At 47.9% G+C, this 15706-nt stretch overlaps 2 pseudogenes; one reads left to right on the top strand and one right to left on the bottom strand.

The window, feature by feature from the left end:
* LOC144738284 (uncharacterized) overlaps nt 1-15706 on the bottom strand; it is a 432396-nt pseudogene that overhangs the window by 322962 nt on the left and 93728 nt on the right.
* LOC144738276 (uncharacterized) overlaps nt 7137-15706 on the top strand; it is a 71962-nt pseudogene continuing 63392 nt past the window's right edge.

The following is a 15706-nucleotide window of genomic DNA, read 5'->3' on the forward strand; positions in this document are numbered from 1 at the left end:
CTTTAGCTAAACAAAACCACTTAACCACGAGAGTACAATTATAAATTGAACCACCACACAACCACTGCGCTTCACAACACATCAACAAGTAGTCCGATAGGACTACAAAGCACCACCTTAACGTGACGACGTCTAGAATAAACTTCAACACGCAATTAGCTGTGAGAAGATGACCATAAACATCACACATTTACCAGTCCCGATGATACAACCACCAGACGAAGCAACGCATCTATAGAAGTATAACATTGTTGTCATCCTGAAATAAGTGAACACTTCTGGAACTTAAAAGGAATACGTTCATCTGAACACATTATAGAGCATTCACAACATCACTCTATTTCGATTTAAAGCTTTCGTGACTGCAGGGATCAATCTTCTTGGTTCTTTTGGTAAAGTCACGTAGAAGTGAAGTAATAAAATAATAAAAATAAAACATAATGAAATAATTTTCACGACTTTTCGGCCACAACGCAAGCAGCCATCTTCAGGTGGAGAATAGGTCTGTCAAGTAGACAGAGTCTGAATGACTACTTGACAGACCTGTTCTCCACCTGAATACGGCTGCTTGCGTTGTGGCCGAAACATCACTCTAGCTTGGAGTACTGCAAATCACGGAAATAATATTTCGTACCTTATTAACTGATCTAACAGAGACACAAACATGCACATTCCAGGACTTCAAGAGTTAACAGAAGTACTCAAAACTTTGACTCTCCAGCCATTCCAGCAGACATCTCTCAGTATCCACCTGCATGGGGTCGAAAGAGGAATTGTCGTCAGGGCTCATTACATCCAGCAACCTCTCAGGATCCAACTGCATGAGGTCGAAAAAGGAATTGTTGTCAGGACTCATGACATCCACTACATCTAGGCATCTCTCAGGATCCACCTGTATAGGATCAAAAGATGCATTTTTTTCAGGACGCATTGCAGCACTTTGCATTACACCTTTTGATTTCACTTCCCTATCATTGCTGATCTTCTGATGCTTGTTTCGTGGTGATGACCGTGAACATGTCCTCTCCCTCGGAGAGCAATTTATTCGCTTGTGTGTTTTCTGATGCCTGTGAAGATTTGATTTATCACCAAATGCCTTTCCACAAATAGAGCAATTGAACGGCTTCTCGCCCGTGTGTGTTTTCTGATGCCTGTAAAGAATAGTTTTCCTTGCAAATGTCTTCCCACAAACAGAGCACTTGAATGGCTTCTCGCCGTGTGTGTTTTCTGGTGACTGTTTAGAGTTGATTTATTCGCAAATGCCTTCCCACAAACAGAGCACTTGAATGGCTTATCGCCCGTGTGTGTTTTATGATGCCTGTAAAGAATAGATTTCTGTGCAAATGCCTTCCCGCAAACAGAGCACTTGAATGGCTTCTCACCCGAGTGTGTCTTCTGGTGTTTGTTAAGATATGATTTCTCCGCAAATGCCTTCCCACAAACAGAGCACTTGAACGGCTTCTCGCCCGTGTGTGTTTTCTGGTGCCTATGAAGATGTGATTTCCATGCAAATGAGTTCCCACACACAGAGCAATTGAATGGCTTCTCGCCCGTGTGTGTTTTCTGATGACTGTGAAGATTTGATTTCTGTGAAAATGCCTTCCCACAAACAGAGCACTTGAACGGCTTCTCGCCAGTGTGTGTTTTCTGGTGATTGTGAAGATTTGATTTCTCTGCAAATGCCTTCCCACACACAGAGCACCTGAATGGCTTCTCGCCTGTGTGTGTTTTCTGATGACTGTCAAGATGTGATTTCTGTGAAAATGCCTTCCCACACAAAGAGCACTTGAACGGCTTCTCGCCCATGTGTGCGTGGCGCTGTGGAGAGTTTATCTGCTCCATGTGACTGATTCTTCAGAGCAGAGTAACAGTCGCGGGTGTTGTTGAGAGTTAAAGGCACCCTCTAAGCTGCGTGGATGTCTGGCTCAAATCGCCAAAAAGCAAACTCTCACTAACGTCTAACCGACACACAGTAACGTCTCGTAAGTCGGGCTACACGCGACTACCAGGTTTATCCACTAACGAAGACACTTACTTGTTGATGCACGGCGTGTCGATGTCCCTGTAACCCGTCTGAAGAGATCGCCACGAACTCACCCAGTCGCCAGGCAATCGGGCTCGCCAGGCTGGTTCTCGCAGGAGAAGGGTAATCTGCAGAGAGAGGAGTCGAGCGTCTATCCTCAGTGAAATCCCTCTCGAAATGGTCTTGAGGTCTGAATTTAAGCCCCTTATAACGCCCCTCTAGCATCCAAATCCTTTGTTCTCGACTTGGCCTATCATAGACTTTGCATTCAATTGTTAATTTTTACATTAACAATCCGCATATGTAGCAACATAGCTTAGCTAATCCGGCCATTGTAATTTAACCTTAATACATATGCATATCTCACTGCATAATTGCACGCTTCCGTTTAAATAAAGATTTACATAGCCATGCATAATTCCGTGCTTCGTGTTAATTTGCAAATATTCACACGACAATGTCCTTTAAACTGATGCAAGTTTAGAGGATTTAACATCGACATACAGTCTGAAGTATCAAAATGCTGATGTCCAGTTCGATTTCGACTAAGAGGTGCAAATGTATACTGTACTGACTTTGTTTTATAAATATAAAATATGTTTTATAAAACATATTTAAGTATTTGTGTTGATATGAGCGCGTCAGTAAATCAAGGTGATTCGTTTAATTTAATTCACGACAATTATTACGATTGCTGTCATACACTTTTATTGATAATCGAAATGGTATCGCTTGTTAGCGTGTGTGAGCAATGTCTTTCTCCAACTTTAGCTCAACAAGACCACTTAACAACGAGAGTAAAATCAGGAATTGAAACACCTCGCAACCAATGCGCATCACACCACATCAACAAGTAATCCGATAGGACTACGAAGCACCACCTTAACGTGACAACGTTTGGAATAAACAAGACAGCACGCTCACAGCATTTGCTGTGCAATAAATACAACACATGCCACCTTCTAGCATAAGCACCAGCCATTACAGCAGGGAACTGTAGCCATGTGTATGTACATGGGTGTGTACTTCTCTGTGGGTACATTCGTGTGCATGTGCACTCGTGTGTGTATTTACACTCGTTCATGGACACGTGTGGGTCTGTACACGTGTGTATGTATGTACAATAGTACGTGCTCGCACATTTGTGTGTGTATTGGAACGCAATCCCTGAGCATGCACACTGCTGTATACGTGCACATGTGTTTATTTACATTGCTGTGTGCAATTACACTGCGCATGTATCTACACCCCAATGTATTTACACTCATTTGTGCATCTATACATATGTGTTGTATGTATAGATGCACAAATGGATGTACGCACTAGTGTATGCATGTGCACCCGTGTGTGTATGTACAAAGCGGTGTGTATGCACATTCGTGCATTTTCCTCCAGCACTGTGTATGTCCACTCGTGTGTGGGTGTGCGTACAAGGGAGTGTGTATGTGTGTACCCGTGTAAGTATGTGTAGTGGAACAGACAACTTATTTTCATATTGTGTCGTACAAATAATTGAGGGGCAACGTGGTGATGAATGCGGCACCACAACAGGGAACTACAGGGATGAGACTCCCCGCTCGTGGTGCTAAATTAATGAAAACAGCGCCACTGAGCGGACAGAGCCCCGCCCCTACAGCTCGTGCGTGTGACGTCATGAGTGTGACGTCATGAGTGTGATCAGCGGACAGCCACGATGCTGGCGGGTGAGGGTCAACTTGTGTGCTGGAGATGCTTCACCTGAAACTCGCCTCCACACGTGTTCGCTATGAACATTGCAGCAATAAGGGACGATTAGTCATCTTTAACATGTCAGGTTTTCATTGTTCTGCAAGAAAATTAAAGTTAAAACTCGTAGAAACACATGCACACTCGTGTGTGAATGCACACCGCTGTATAGACAGTCGTGTTTATAAGCACACTTGTGTGTGTATGTCTACTCGTCCGTGTTTTTTAAAGAAAGGATATGGTTGAAATAACGTACGATCAGTCATCTTTAAAAACAATTCAGGTCTTTATTAATCTGCAAGAAAATTCACGTTAACAGTCGTATCGAAATATGTATTAATACGCTTGCTCAAACAGGAAGGAACTGGGCAAATTATTTCCCAATTTTCTACAGTTAAAACATATTCTTAAAATCTAACACGTAAACGTCGATTTCCCCATTGACATCCTTTTCGACTGAAGCCATTCGTCCAGAAGTCCAAGCCATCAAACACAAGAACAACGAACGTGCAATCCAGGCACACTCTGAAACCTATTATTAAGTTATTTATTTATTACACAATGATAAAAAAATTCAAGAACATGTTTAAAATATAGAGCAAAGTTGTGATCACAGTATTTCTCCAACTTTAGCTAAACAAAACCACTTAACCACGAGAGTACAATTATAAATTGAACCACCACACAACCACTGCGCTTCACAACACATCAACAAGTAGTCCGATAGGACTACAAAGCACCACCTTAACGTGACGACGTCTAGAATAAACTTCAACACGCAATTAGCTGTGAGAAGATGACCATAAACACCACACATTTACCAGTCCCGATGATACAATCACCAGACGAAGCAACGCATCTATAGAAGTATAACATTGTTGTCATCCTGAAATAAGTGAACACTTCTGGAACTTAAAAGGAATACGTTCATCTGAACACATTATAGAGCATTCACAACATCACTCTATTTCGATTTAAAGCTTTCGTGACTGCAGGGATCAATCTTCTTGGTTCTTTTGGTAAAGTCACGTAGAAGTGAAGTAATAAAATAATAAAAATAAAACATAATGAAATAATTTTCACGAATTTTCGGCCACAACGCAAGCAGCCATCTTCAGGTGGAGAATAGGTCTGTCAAGTAGACAGAGTCTGAATGACTACTTGACAGACCTGTTCTCCACCTGAATACGGCTGCTTGCGTTGTGGCCGAAACATCAATCTAGCTTGGAGTACTGCAAATCACGGAAATAATATTTCGTACCTTATTAACTGATCTAACAGAGACACAAACATGCACATTCCAGGACTTCAAGAGTTAACAGAAGTACTCAAAACTTTGACTCTCCAGCCATTCCAGCAGACATCTCTCAGTATCCACCTGCATGGGGTCGAAAGAGGAATTGTCGTCAGGGCTCATTACATCCAGCAACCTCTCAGGATCCAACTGCATGAGATCGAAAGAGGAATTGTTGGCAGGACTCATGACATCCACTACATCTAGGCATCTCTCAGGATCCACCTGTATAGGAACGAAAGATGCATTTTTTTCAGGACTCATTGCAGCACTTTGCATTTCACTTCCCTATCATTGCGGATCTTCTGATGTTTGTTTCGTGGTGATGACCGTGAACATGTCCTCTCCCTCGAAGAGCAATTGATTCGCTTTTCACCCGAGTGTGTTGTCTGGTGACTGTGAAGATTTTATTTCCGTGAAAATGCCTTCCCGCACACAGTGCAACTGAATGGCTTCTCGTTCTTGTGTGTTTTCTGGTGTCTGTTAAGAGTTGATTTCTCCGCAAATGCCTTCCCACACGTAGAGCACTTGAATGGCTTCTCGCCCGTGTGTATTTTCTTGTGAGTGTTAAGATGTGATTTATGTGAAAATGCCTTCCCGCACACAGAGCACTTGAACGGCTTCTCGCCCGTGTGTGTTTTCTGGTGCATGTGAAGATGTGATGTCTGTGCAAATGCCTTACCACAAACAGAGCACTTGAATGGCTTCTCGCCTGTGTGTGTTTTCTGGTGTCTGTTAAGATGTGATTTACGTGAAAATGCCTTCCCGCACACAGAGCACTTGAACGGCTTCTCGCCCGTGTGTGTTTTCTGGTGCATGTGAAGATGTGATGTCTGTGCAAATGCCTTACCACAAACAGAGCACTTGAATGGCTTCTCGCCTGTGTGTGTTTTCTGGTGTCTGTTAAGATGTGATTTACGTGAAAATGCCTTCCCACACACAGAGCACTTGAATGGCTTCTCGCCTGTGTGTGTTTTCTGGTGACTGTGAAAATGTGATTTCCGTGAAAACGCCTTCCCACACACAGAGCACTTGAATGGCTTCTCACCCGTGTGTGTCTTCTGGTGAGTGATAAGATGTGATTTCCGTGAAAATGCCTTCCCACACACAGAGCAATTGAACGGCTTCTCGCCCGTGTGTGTTTTCTGGTGAGTGTTAAGATGTGATTTCCGTGAAAATGCCTTCCCACACACAGAGCAATTGAACGGCTTCTTGCCTGTGTGTGCGTGGCTCTGTGGAGAGAGTATCTGCTCCATGTGACTGATTCTTCAGAGCAGAGTAACAGTCGCGGGTGTTGTTGAGAGTTAAAGGCACCCTCTAAGCTGCGTGCATGTCTGTCTCAAATCGCCAAAAAGCAAACTCTCACTAACGTCTAACCGACACACAGTAACGTCTCGTAAGTCGGGCTACACGCGTCTACCAGTTGTATCCACTAACGAAGACACTTACTTGTTGATGCACGGCGTGTCGATGTCCCTGTAACCCGTCTGAAGAGATCGCCACGAACTCTCCCAGTCGCCAGACAATCGTGCTCGCCAGGCTGGGTCTCGCAGGAGAAGGGTAATCTGCAGAGCGAGGAGTTGCGCGTCTATCCTCAGTGAAATCCCTCTCGAAATGGTCTTGAGGCCTAAATTTAAGCCCCTTATAACTCCCCTCTAGCATCCAAATCCTTTGTTCTCGACTTGGCCTATCATGGACTTTGCATTCAATTGTTAATTTTTACATTAACAATCCGCATATGTAGCAACATAGCTTAGCGAATCTGGCCATTGTAATTTAACCTTAATACGTATGTACATTATACTGCGTAATTGTACACTTCTGTTTGAATAATTACATACATCTCCATGCATAATTCCGTGCTTCCTGTGAATTTGCTAATATTCACCCGACAATGTCCTCTAAACTGCAGAGATTCATCTTCATGGTTCTTTCGGTAAAGTCACGTAAAGGACGGCTGCTTGCGTTGTGGCCGAAACGTCGTGAGAATTATTTTATTATGTTTTATTTTTATTACTTTATTACTTCCCTTCTACGTGACTTTACCGAAAGAACCAAGAAGATGAAAAGAACCTTGGCAAAGGAAGATGCACCATGGAAGAGGAGCGCCTCTTTGATGTGCAGCGCATTGCCAGGGCGACGTGCCGCACAGAAGAGAAGTGCTTCCGAGACGTTCTTCTCAAGAAGCGAATCATTCAAGTGAAGTACTTCATTGATGAGACGCATCATCGCGAGATGAAGTGTGCTGAGGAGAAGCGTCTGGAGCAGGAGGAGGAGAAGTGTCTCGCCAACGTGAAACGCGTTGAGGAGGAGAAGCGCCTCGTGCAGGAGCAGCGCCTCGCCAGCATTGCTACCATCATCACCACCGCTACCGCCGGCACCTCCACTACCACCACTGCCGCCACTACCATCACCACCACAGCCGCCACCGAAACCACCGCCACCACCGCCGCCACCATCACCGCCACCACCGCCACCGCCGCCACCACTACCGCCGCCACCACCACCACTACCGACGGCACCATCACCACCGCTACCATCACCACCACCACTACCGCCGGCACCTCCACCAACACCCCTGCCACCACCACCACAGCTGCCACCACCACCGCCACCGCTACCACCACCGCCACCATCACCGCCGCCACCGCCACTGCCGCCACCACCACCATCACCGCCACCACCACCACCGCCACCACCATCACCGCCGCCACCATCACCGCAGTAACCACTGCCACCGCCACCACCGCTGCCACCACCACCATCACCACCACCACTCCAGTGCAGGGCCCGATTGCTCCAAGCTTTGGAGAAGAGGACTTCCAAGCAGAGAAGATGGAGAAGAAGACAGAGTTGGAACAAGAAGAGGAGAAGGTGGAGGTGGTGGAGGACGAGGAGGTTGAGGAGGAACAGGAGGAGGAGAAGGTGGAGGTGGTGGAGGACGAGGAGGTTGAGGAGGAACAGGAGGAGAGAATGGAGAACACAGAGAAGGGAGAAAAGATGGTGGTGGACGACGAAGAGGTAGAGATGGAGGACGAGACAAAGGAGGAGGTGCAGGTGGTGGAGGTGGTGATGCAGGCTCGTGAAGGACGCTACTGGGCAGTTGGAGGCAGTCGCCCTCCAACAACAACGGAGGGAGGAGGAGCGACGCTCACAACAATGAGCGGAGCGCCGGGTGGCCAAAGCACAGCAAGTTGGTACAGTAGGGGGCACAGGTGGTGCATCAGCCAGTCATCTCGGTCAGTCGACCCGTGGCACCTGCTGGGTCTGCCCCGTGACCTCCTGCCAGCGGGCGTTCGGCACTTCACATGGTAGCCTCAAGGTGCACTTGGCCTGGCACAAGCGTCGTGGTGGAGTCACCGCCACTTAGTGGCGAATGGCGGTTGTTGTTGTTGTTGATGCAGGGAAAGAAGAGGAAGCGAGGGGGCCTTGCTCGCGTGGCGAGAGCGATCACCTCACTCCTCCGCCGCGTGCTGCTTTGTGGTGGCATGTCCACCACACAGTAGGGGTGGTTGTTGTGGTCGTGGATCGCTGCCAACCATGACCACTATCACCAGACTACCCACCCACCCCGTGACACATCCCAGGCACACACCCCGTGATACACGTCACACACACACACACACACCACATGGTTCCCCAGAGAGACGGTGCCACTGGGACCACAGCTGTGGAAGAAATCTGAGCAGCAGATGCCAGGACTACAGTGGAGAACGACTGCTATCAAGACACCTCACACAACAAACACACACGGGACTAGCCTAAAAAAAACTAGCCGGCCCCATCTTGGACTAATAGGTGCAAGTTAATACTGTTCTGAACCTGTTTAATAAACATATTTAAGGACACTCGTGTTGAGCATGGCGCTTTTAGCAAACGAGTGTGTTTTGTTATAATTTCTGTCATAAACTTTGAATAATCATCTGAATGGTTTAGCTTGAAAGCGTGGTTTATAATAACGTTACGCAAAAAAAAACAATCGTCATCTTCTAGTCTGTAACATACGACCTTCGGTGTGTATATACACCAGTGTGTATGTGTTCAATATTTTGCACGTATTTAAAATTTTCGACGAGTTTTTTTGCTAATTGCATTGACTATTGAGGGGTTACCAGCCCCTCGCACTTTCCAAAGACCTCGTTGGGCCACTGTGGTGGCTACGAGCCTTCCCTCCGGGACATTGCTCACATCCACCACAGCGTCACCGTCCGACACCGTCAATGAAGGAAGGGGGTTGTTTTGTCAAAACTTTACTCCTGGCAGGGGATTGATAAACAACAGGGAGTGCCTCCTTCTGATAAACAAAAAAACGAATGAAGGGGGCGTGGGAGCGTGGCGTAAGGTGTGGAAAGCTGTAAGTCACAGGTATCAATCGAATTGGGTCAATGACACCAGCACACGAATGGTGGGGTCGTTTGGAATGATGTTGCATTGATGAAAGATTAAGTTCTCCGACGTTGCATTTCATGAACTTTACATTCAATTGTTATTTTTTGAATATACAATCTGCATATCTAGCTATTAGCTTATGTAATCTGGCTATTGAGCTTAATCCTGAATACGCATATTCATGTCACCGCAAAATTCGTGTTAATTTGCTAATATTCACCCTGCAATGTGCTGCAAACTTCTGCCAGTTCAAAGGCGTTACCAGGGAAATGCAGACTGAAGTATTTTTGTCATACACTTTTAATGATAATCGAAATGGCATCGCTTGTAAGCGTGTGTGTATTTACACTGCTGTGTAAGTACACTTGACTTTGACTCGTGTGTGTGTGTACACGTGTTTGTTGTAAGCATTGTACAGTTAACGAACGCTTAGATAACTTTAAAAAATTAGATTTTTATTAATCTGCAAAACACTATTGACGTTAATATTGCTGTGCATGCACACTCGCGTGTGTGTAGAGGTAGTGTAGTGGTTAGCGCACAGCTCAATTCTCGGTCACGTTAAATTCATGCTCACGGCCAACACCAGGGAATGTGGCCCAACAGTCGGTGGCAGACGCCATGTAAGGCGACAAGTGCCTTCAGTGTGTGCGAGTGTTCGGGAACGCGGAGGCTCAGGTGTGAATGTCGGGATGAAGGGGTCATCCTGCGGTGGATCGCGAGCGTATCGGGTGGTCCCAGAGACACGCAGGGTGGGTGATCTAAACTATTCAAAACAAACCACACCCTCTTGAAATGCCTAAAGTTTTTTCTTCTTCTTCTTGGTTCTTTTGGTAAAGTCACGTAGAAGGGAAGTAATAAAATAATAAAAATAAAGCATAATAAAACAATTCTCACGACGTTTCGGCCACAACGCAAGTAGCCGTCCTCAGGTGATAACCAGGTCTGTCGAGGCGACAGCGTCTTGTTGAAACAGCAAACGTGCTTGGAGCATTTATATAAGCTGGGTTGGAAGGGGGGGGGGGGGAAGGGCGCCTTGACAAACTAATTTGCATATCAAGAGGAATTTAGCATATTTATGGGAAATCCAGGTATGTGATTAGTACTACTTATGCCCGTGCATTATGCAGGATTAGCAGCATCAAAGGGAGGGGCTATGGGAAATGCAGGTATGTGATTAGTACTACTTATGCCCGTGCATTATGCAGGATTAGCAGCATCAAAGGGAGGGGATATGGGAAATGCAGGTATGTGATTAGTACAACTCATGCCTGAAGTTTTGGCTGATAAAAAATAAAATAGTGGCGGCGATAAAGTGGAGCCTGGAAAAGTGGGCACGAACCAAAAGCGCCGCGTTTATATCCCCGCTCTAACCCCACAGTCTTGCCGAGCTGCTACTTACAGCTGGAAGCTTTCAGGAATTCAACAGTTAAAAAATCAATACGTTAACGTAAAATAATCATACTGTGTATATGTAATGTAGTAACTCGGCGGGAGACGACTTCACGGGTAACACACTCTTTATTTTATCAAACTCGTTCACAGGTGACTAACACCTACTTAGTATCTCGGGTGACAAACACCCACTTAGTATCTCGGGTGACAAACACCCACTTAGTATCTCGGGTGACAAACACCCACTTAGCTACTTGGCGACTAACGCCCACTGAGCTACTCGGATGACCAACATCCACTTAGTATCTCGGGTGACAAACACCCACTTAGCTACTCGGCGACAAACGCCACTGAGCTACTCGGATGACCAACATCCACTTAGCTACTCGGCGACTAACGCCCCTGAGCTACTCGGGACACTCCCTGCCCGGGGTATCCGTCTCGACTGTGGGTCCCCAGCCCGACCCACGGGGGCGTCGGACCCCGGGTCCCACAGCCTCGCCTCCGAGCCACACAGGGCCCCGGTCCCCACAAGGACGGCGGGACTAGGGGTCTCGTGGCACTAGGTCTTCAGCTCCGTCTTCGGGTCTTCAACTGGGTAACTCTCCCCGAGTGCTCTCGCGCGTCCCCCTTTATACCCCACCTGCGGACGTCGCTGCGAGCACCCACTTATTCGACCAATCGCCGGGCGCTGGCTACGATCCTCTTTTCCCACATCTCATCGTGCCTCACCACTCACGCCGCGCCGCCCCGTCATCTGTCACTCCCGGCGCGCGCGTCCACACCACGCCCACAACGCGTGCCCAACCCCGCACCCCGCGCCGCCCCGTGATCCATCACTGTCACAGTCGGCGCACGTCAATACCACCACTACATATATATGAATCCATTGAAAGGGCAGATCCAGCAGTGGATAGTGTGATTTTAATACGACCACAATGTGATACTAGTAATTATAATGCAATTCAAATCCCGCGGCCCGCAGTTGTCATGTCTGTTTTCCATATCGATACATACTGCGGTAAATGTGAGCAATGTCCTAGAGGGAAGGCTCATAGCCATCACAGCGGCCAACGAGGTCTCCCGACTGTTGCGTGAAAACACGTGGAAAATATATAGACACATGAGTGCACACAGCACTGTACATACACAGCAGCGTTACAACACACGGGACTTTCTGCTATAGACTGAAATGTGATAATAGTTGCGTTACATTATAATAAACAACGCTTACAAACTATACCATCCAGATGGGTATCCACGGCAATTGCAACCATTTTAATTGAGCGAATATAACAATTCACCTTCGTTGTCTAGACACACCCTCATCAACAAGTGTCCTTAAACATAGTTATAAAACCACGTCAACACGCTATGAAGCATGCACCTCTTAGTTAAAGTATATATCGATCAACATTGTGATATCTTAGGCGTTATTTCACAGTTAAGGCCGATACATTGATAGACGTTTACAGGCCATTGTTAATGTGCAAACTAACAACATGCACATGATTATGCAAGGAGATGCCCATCCGTATTCAAAAGCATGCGAACAATTATGCAGTGAAATGCAAAATTCAACTTAGGCTTGAGCACAATGGCCACATGAGATTAGGTTTGTTAGATATGAGGAGAGTTACTTCCGAGAATAACAATTGCATGCAAGGAAGTTCATGAAGAAAATGTAAATTATTCTAGAGAAATTTCATAAATGGGAAGAATAATCTCAACCAGTGTGCCGTAGCAAATGCAAACAAATGGAATGAAAAAAACTAAACTAATTTCTTCACTACACTCATTAAACATGGGGCAACCATTTAAAATATTATTAATGATTCCAATCGTTTGGAGTCGAAACAGAGGGAATTAGAATTGAATGCGTATTTTTTCAAAAGTATAACGTACTTCAGTGTTGTGGGGCATCTAAGATTTATATCGTCAGTTTAACCTGTGAAACTTTGAATAATCATCTGAATGGTTTAGCTTCATAATAAAGAAACGCAACAAAAACAATCACCTTTTAGTCTGTAACATACTACTTTCGGTGTGTATATACAGCAGTGTGTATGTGTAATAAACGACTGGACCACGATGTCTGGCTCAGTGTCCTTTATTATTCGGTTCGTGCTGTACACCCACACGGCTGTCTTTACTCTGTAGCTTCTCCACGGTGCTGACTCCAATGTCGGCCCGATCCACAACAGCAGCTCCGCTGCTGTTTCTCTCACACAGCCCCCCCTTGGCTGTACTCTCTGCTGCTCTTCTCCCTCCGCAGCTCTCACAGCTTCTTGCTCTCTCTCTCTCTCTCCGCAGCTCCTCCTGGCAGCCACACCGCTGCCTCTATCAAGCAGCCCCCTCTCTCTCTCTCTCCGCAGCTCCTCCTGGCAGCCACACCGCTGCCTCTAACTCGCAGCCCTCCTGGCTGTCTCCTCCCCAGCTGCACACCACTCCGCAGCTTGCTCTTATCTTCGGGGTTGGCTCCCGATCGCCGTCGGCGCCCCCCCCTTCTCCACACTTGCCCGCGTGGCCTCACTCTTTTCCGCTCACACCCCGACTACCTTCCCCTTCCGGTTTACCCGCTTAAAGCCCCGAACCTTACCCCCACGTCACATGACTCCACCCCCCGTGACGTCACCTCCGGAAGGTCGCTTACGCCCGCATTACACCACCCTCCCCCGTAGAAAAATCCCAGCCGACCTCGGCTGACCAATAGCAAATCGTAATGCGGCGAACCGAGCTTCCCCCCCTAAAGGACACTAAGCATATAATGTAACAACAAGAACAACAACAACGCAATGAACATCAACGATCGTACAAAAGCATGCAATAAATACAACTGTAAGAAAAAAATAACAAGACAGCAACAATCAACGAAACGTAAGCGATTTGGAACGTGTGCGGGTCGCCGGCCCGTCCCGGACGGTCGGCGGCCCACTCGCAGAACGGGAACGCGATGAAAGTCGAGGAACGACAGGGGGTAATCCCCCTGTCGCAGCTGGAAGTCCACCGCCGTCCCGTGTCTCTAAAGAGTTAGTCTTGGGCTTGTCCTGTGACCGTGCCCGCAGCTGGGTCGGAAGGGCTGCAGGGCTCGAAGGTCCCGCAGACCTGGCAGGCGTCCTCCGAGCAGGGCCCCTCGTCCCCCGCAATGTCACGGCCGGCCTGTCTGGAACAGGTACGACAGGCGCTCTAGCGAGATCAATGGACGCAGGCAGGGGAGAGTCAGCAGCAACAGACCCCGGCAAGGCAATATTGGGGGATGACGCATCATGTAAGGGAGCAACATATGGTTTCAAGCGCGACGTATGCACAACCCAGCGACGAGACCCAATCTGGACGCGTGCTGTCTGTGGGTTGGGAACCGCAATGAGGCGTACGGGACCATGCCAGGGTTTGTGCAATTTCGGCGAGGTCCCCGGACGTACCTGTGGACAATGAAGCCAGGCTAGGTCCCCAACCTTCCAAGGGCACTCCCCCTCAGACCGTCGCGCATATCGCTCGTTCCGGGCCTGGGCTTTGGCCGTAGCCACGCGGGCATTCTCCCGCGCCTCCGTGACTCGGCGAACCGTGTCCTGGATGTATTCAGGAAGTGGTTTCCGAGGTCCCTTCACCCCAGTTCCCAATTGCACATCCACCGGCGGCACGTTTTCCCGACCATACATAAGGTAAAACGGCGAATATCCTGTAGCCGCATGAGGCGTCATCCTGTACGCCGAAAGCACCCCGGGGATGTGCAGATCCCAATCTGATTGTTGTTCACTCACGGTATGGCAAAGCATGGCAGACAATGTCCTGTTCAGCCGTTCAACCATACCATCCGTCTGCGGATGGTATGGGGATGTCCGTACTTTCTTAGTCCCAAGGCCCGCGCACACTTCCGCCAATAATTTAGAAGAGAAATTCCTGCCCTGGTCCGTGAGGAGTCTCTCAGGCGCCCCCTTATCCATAATATACCCAAACAAAAAGGCGTCGGTAATGGCCGCGGCCGACTGATCGGGCAACGGCCAGGCCATCGGCCAACGGGAGAGGTACTCAACCCCTACCAGCAAATATTTATTACCCCTCGCCGATGGTGGAAAAGGTCCCAATATGTCCAGTGCCACCAATTCATTGACTCGAGACACCTGAATCGACTGGAGAGGCGGCACGTAAGGATGTTTCGGCGGCTTACGTTGTGCACACGCAGGGCACGCGCGCACGTGCCCTACGACATCTGTCGCCATGCCGTGCCAAAAATAATGACGTTGCAACGTCAACAAGGTCTTCTGCACCCCTAAATGTAAGAGAGTGTCACAATGGAGGGTTCTAATCAACTCGAACCGCAAGGACGTTGGTACCACCAGGCGCCAACGTTCCTGGAACCCCTCCCGCCACATAAGCAGACCATCTCGGAGAGCGGTTTGCGGCCCCACAGCCGTACTCGGACTCCCATTGTCCTTAGCAGACCGCTTCCGCAAGGACACCAATGACTCATCCATCATCTGTTCCCGGATCCAGACAGACCGCGGCAGATTCAAAACCCCGTCAGCCGGTCCCGGTTCCATCGGAGTGTCCGACTTCTCGACGGCCAGCGTGAGCGGCTGAGGGGGGTTTGGAATCGGCGAACACCTATGCGTCCCCGACTCACATTTACAAGGGCCGCGCCGCGGTAATCTGGAAAGTGCGTCAGCGTTCGCATGGCGCACACCCTTCCGATGTTGAATTTGGAAGGAAAATTCCTGTAGCGTGTCCAACCAACGTGCCAACTGTCCGGATGGCTGGTCAATTTTAAGGGCATATTGCAAGGCCGCATGATCCGTACGCACAATAAAAGAACGACCGTAGAGGTATGGTCGAAATTGCCGTAGGAAAAAAACAACCGCCAATAGTTCTCTGCGAGTGAC

The sequence above is a fragment of the Lampetra planeri genome, chromosome 81, assembly GCF_965212315.1.
Source record: "Lampetra planeri chromosome 81, kcLamPlan1.2.h2, whole genome shotgun sequence".
In the NCBI taxonomy this organism is placed as follows: domain Eukaryota; kingdom Metazoa; phylum Chordata; class Hyperoartia; order Petromyzontiformes; family Petromyzontidae; genus Lampetra; species Lampetra planeri.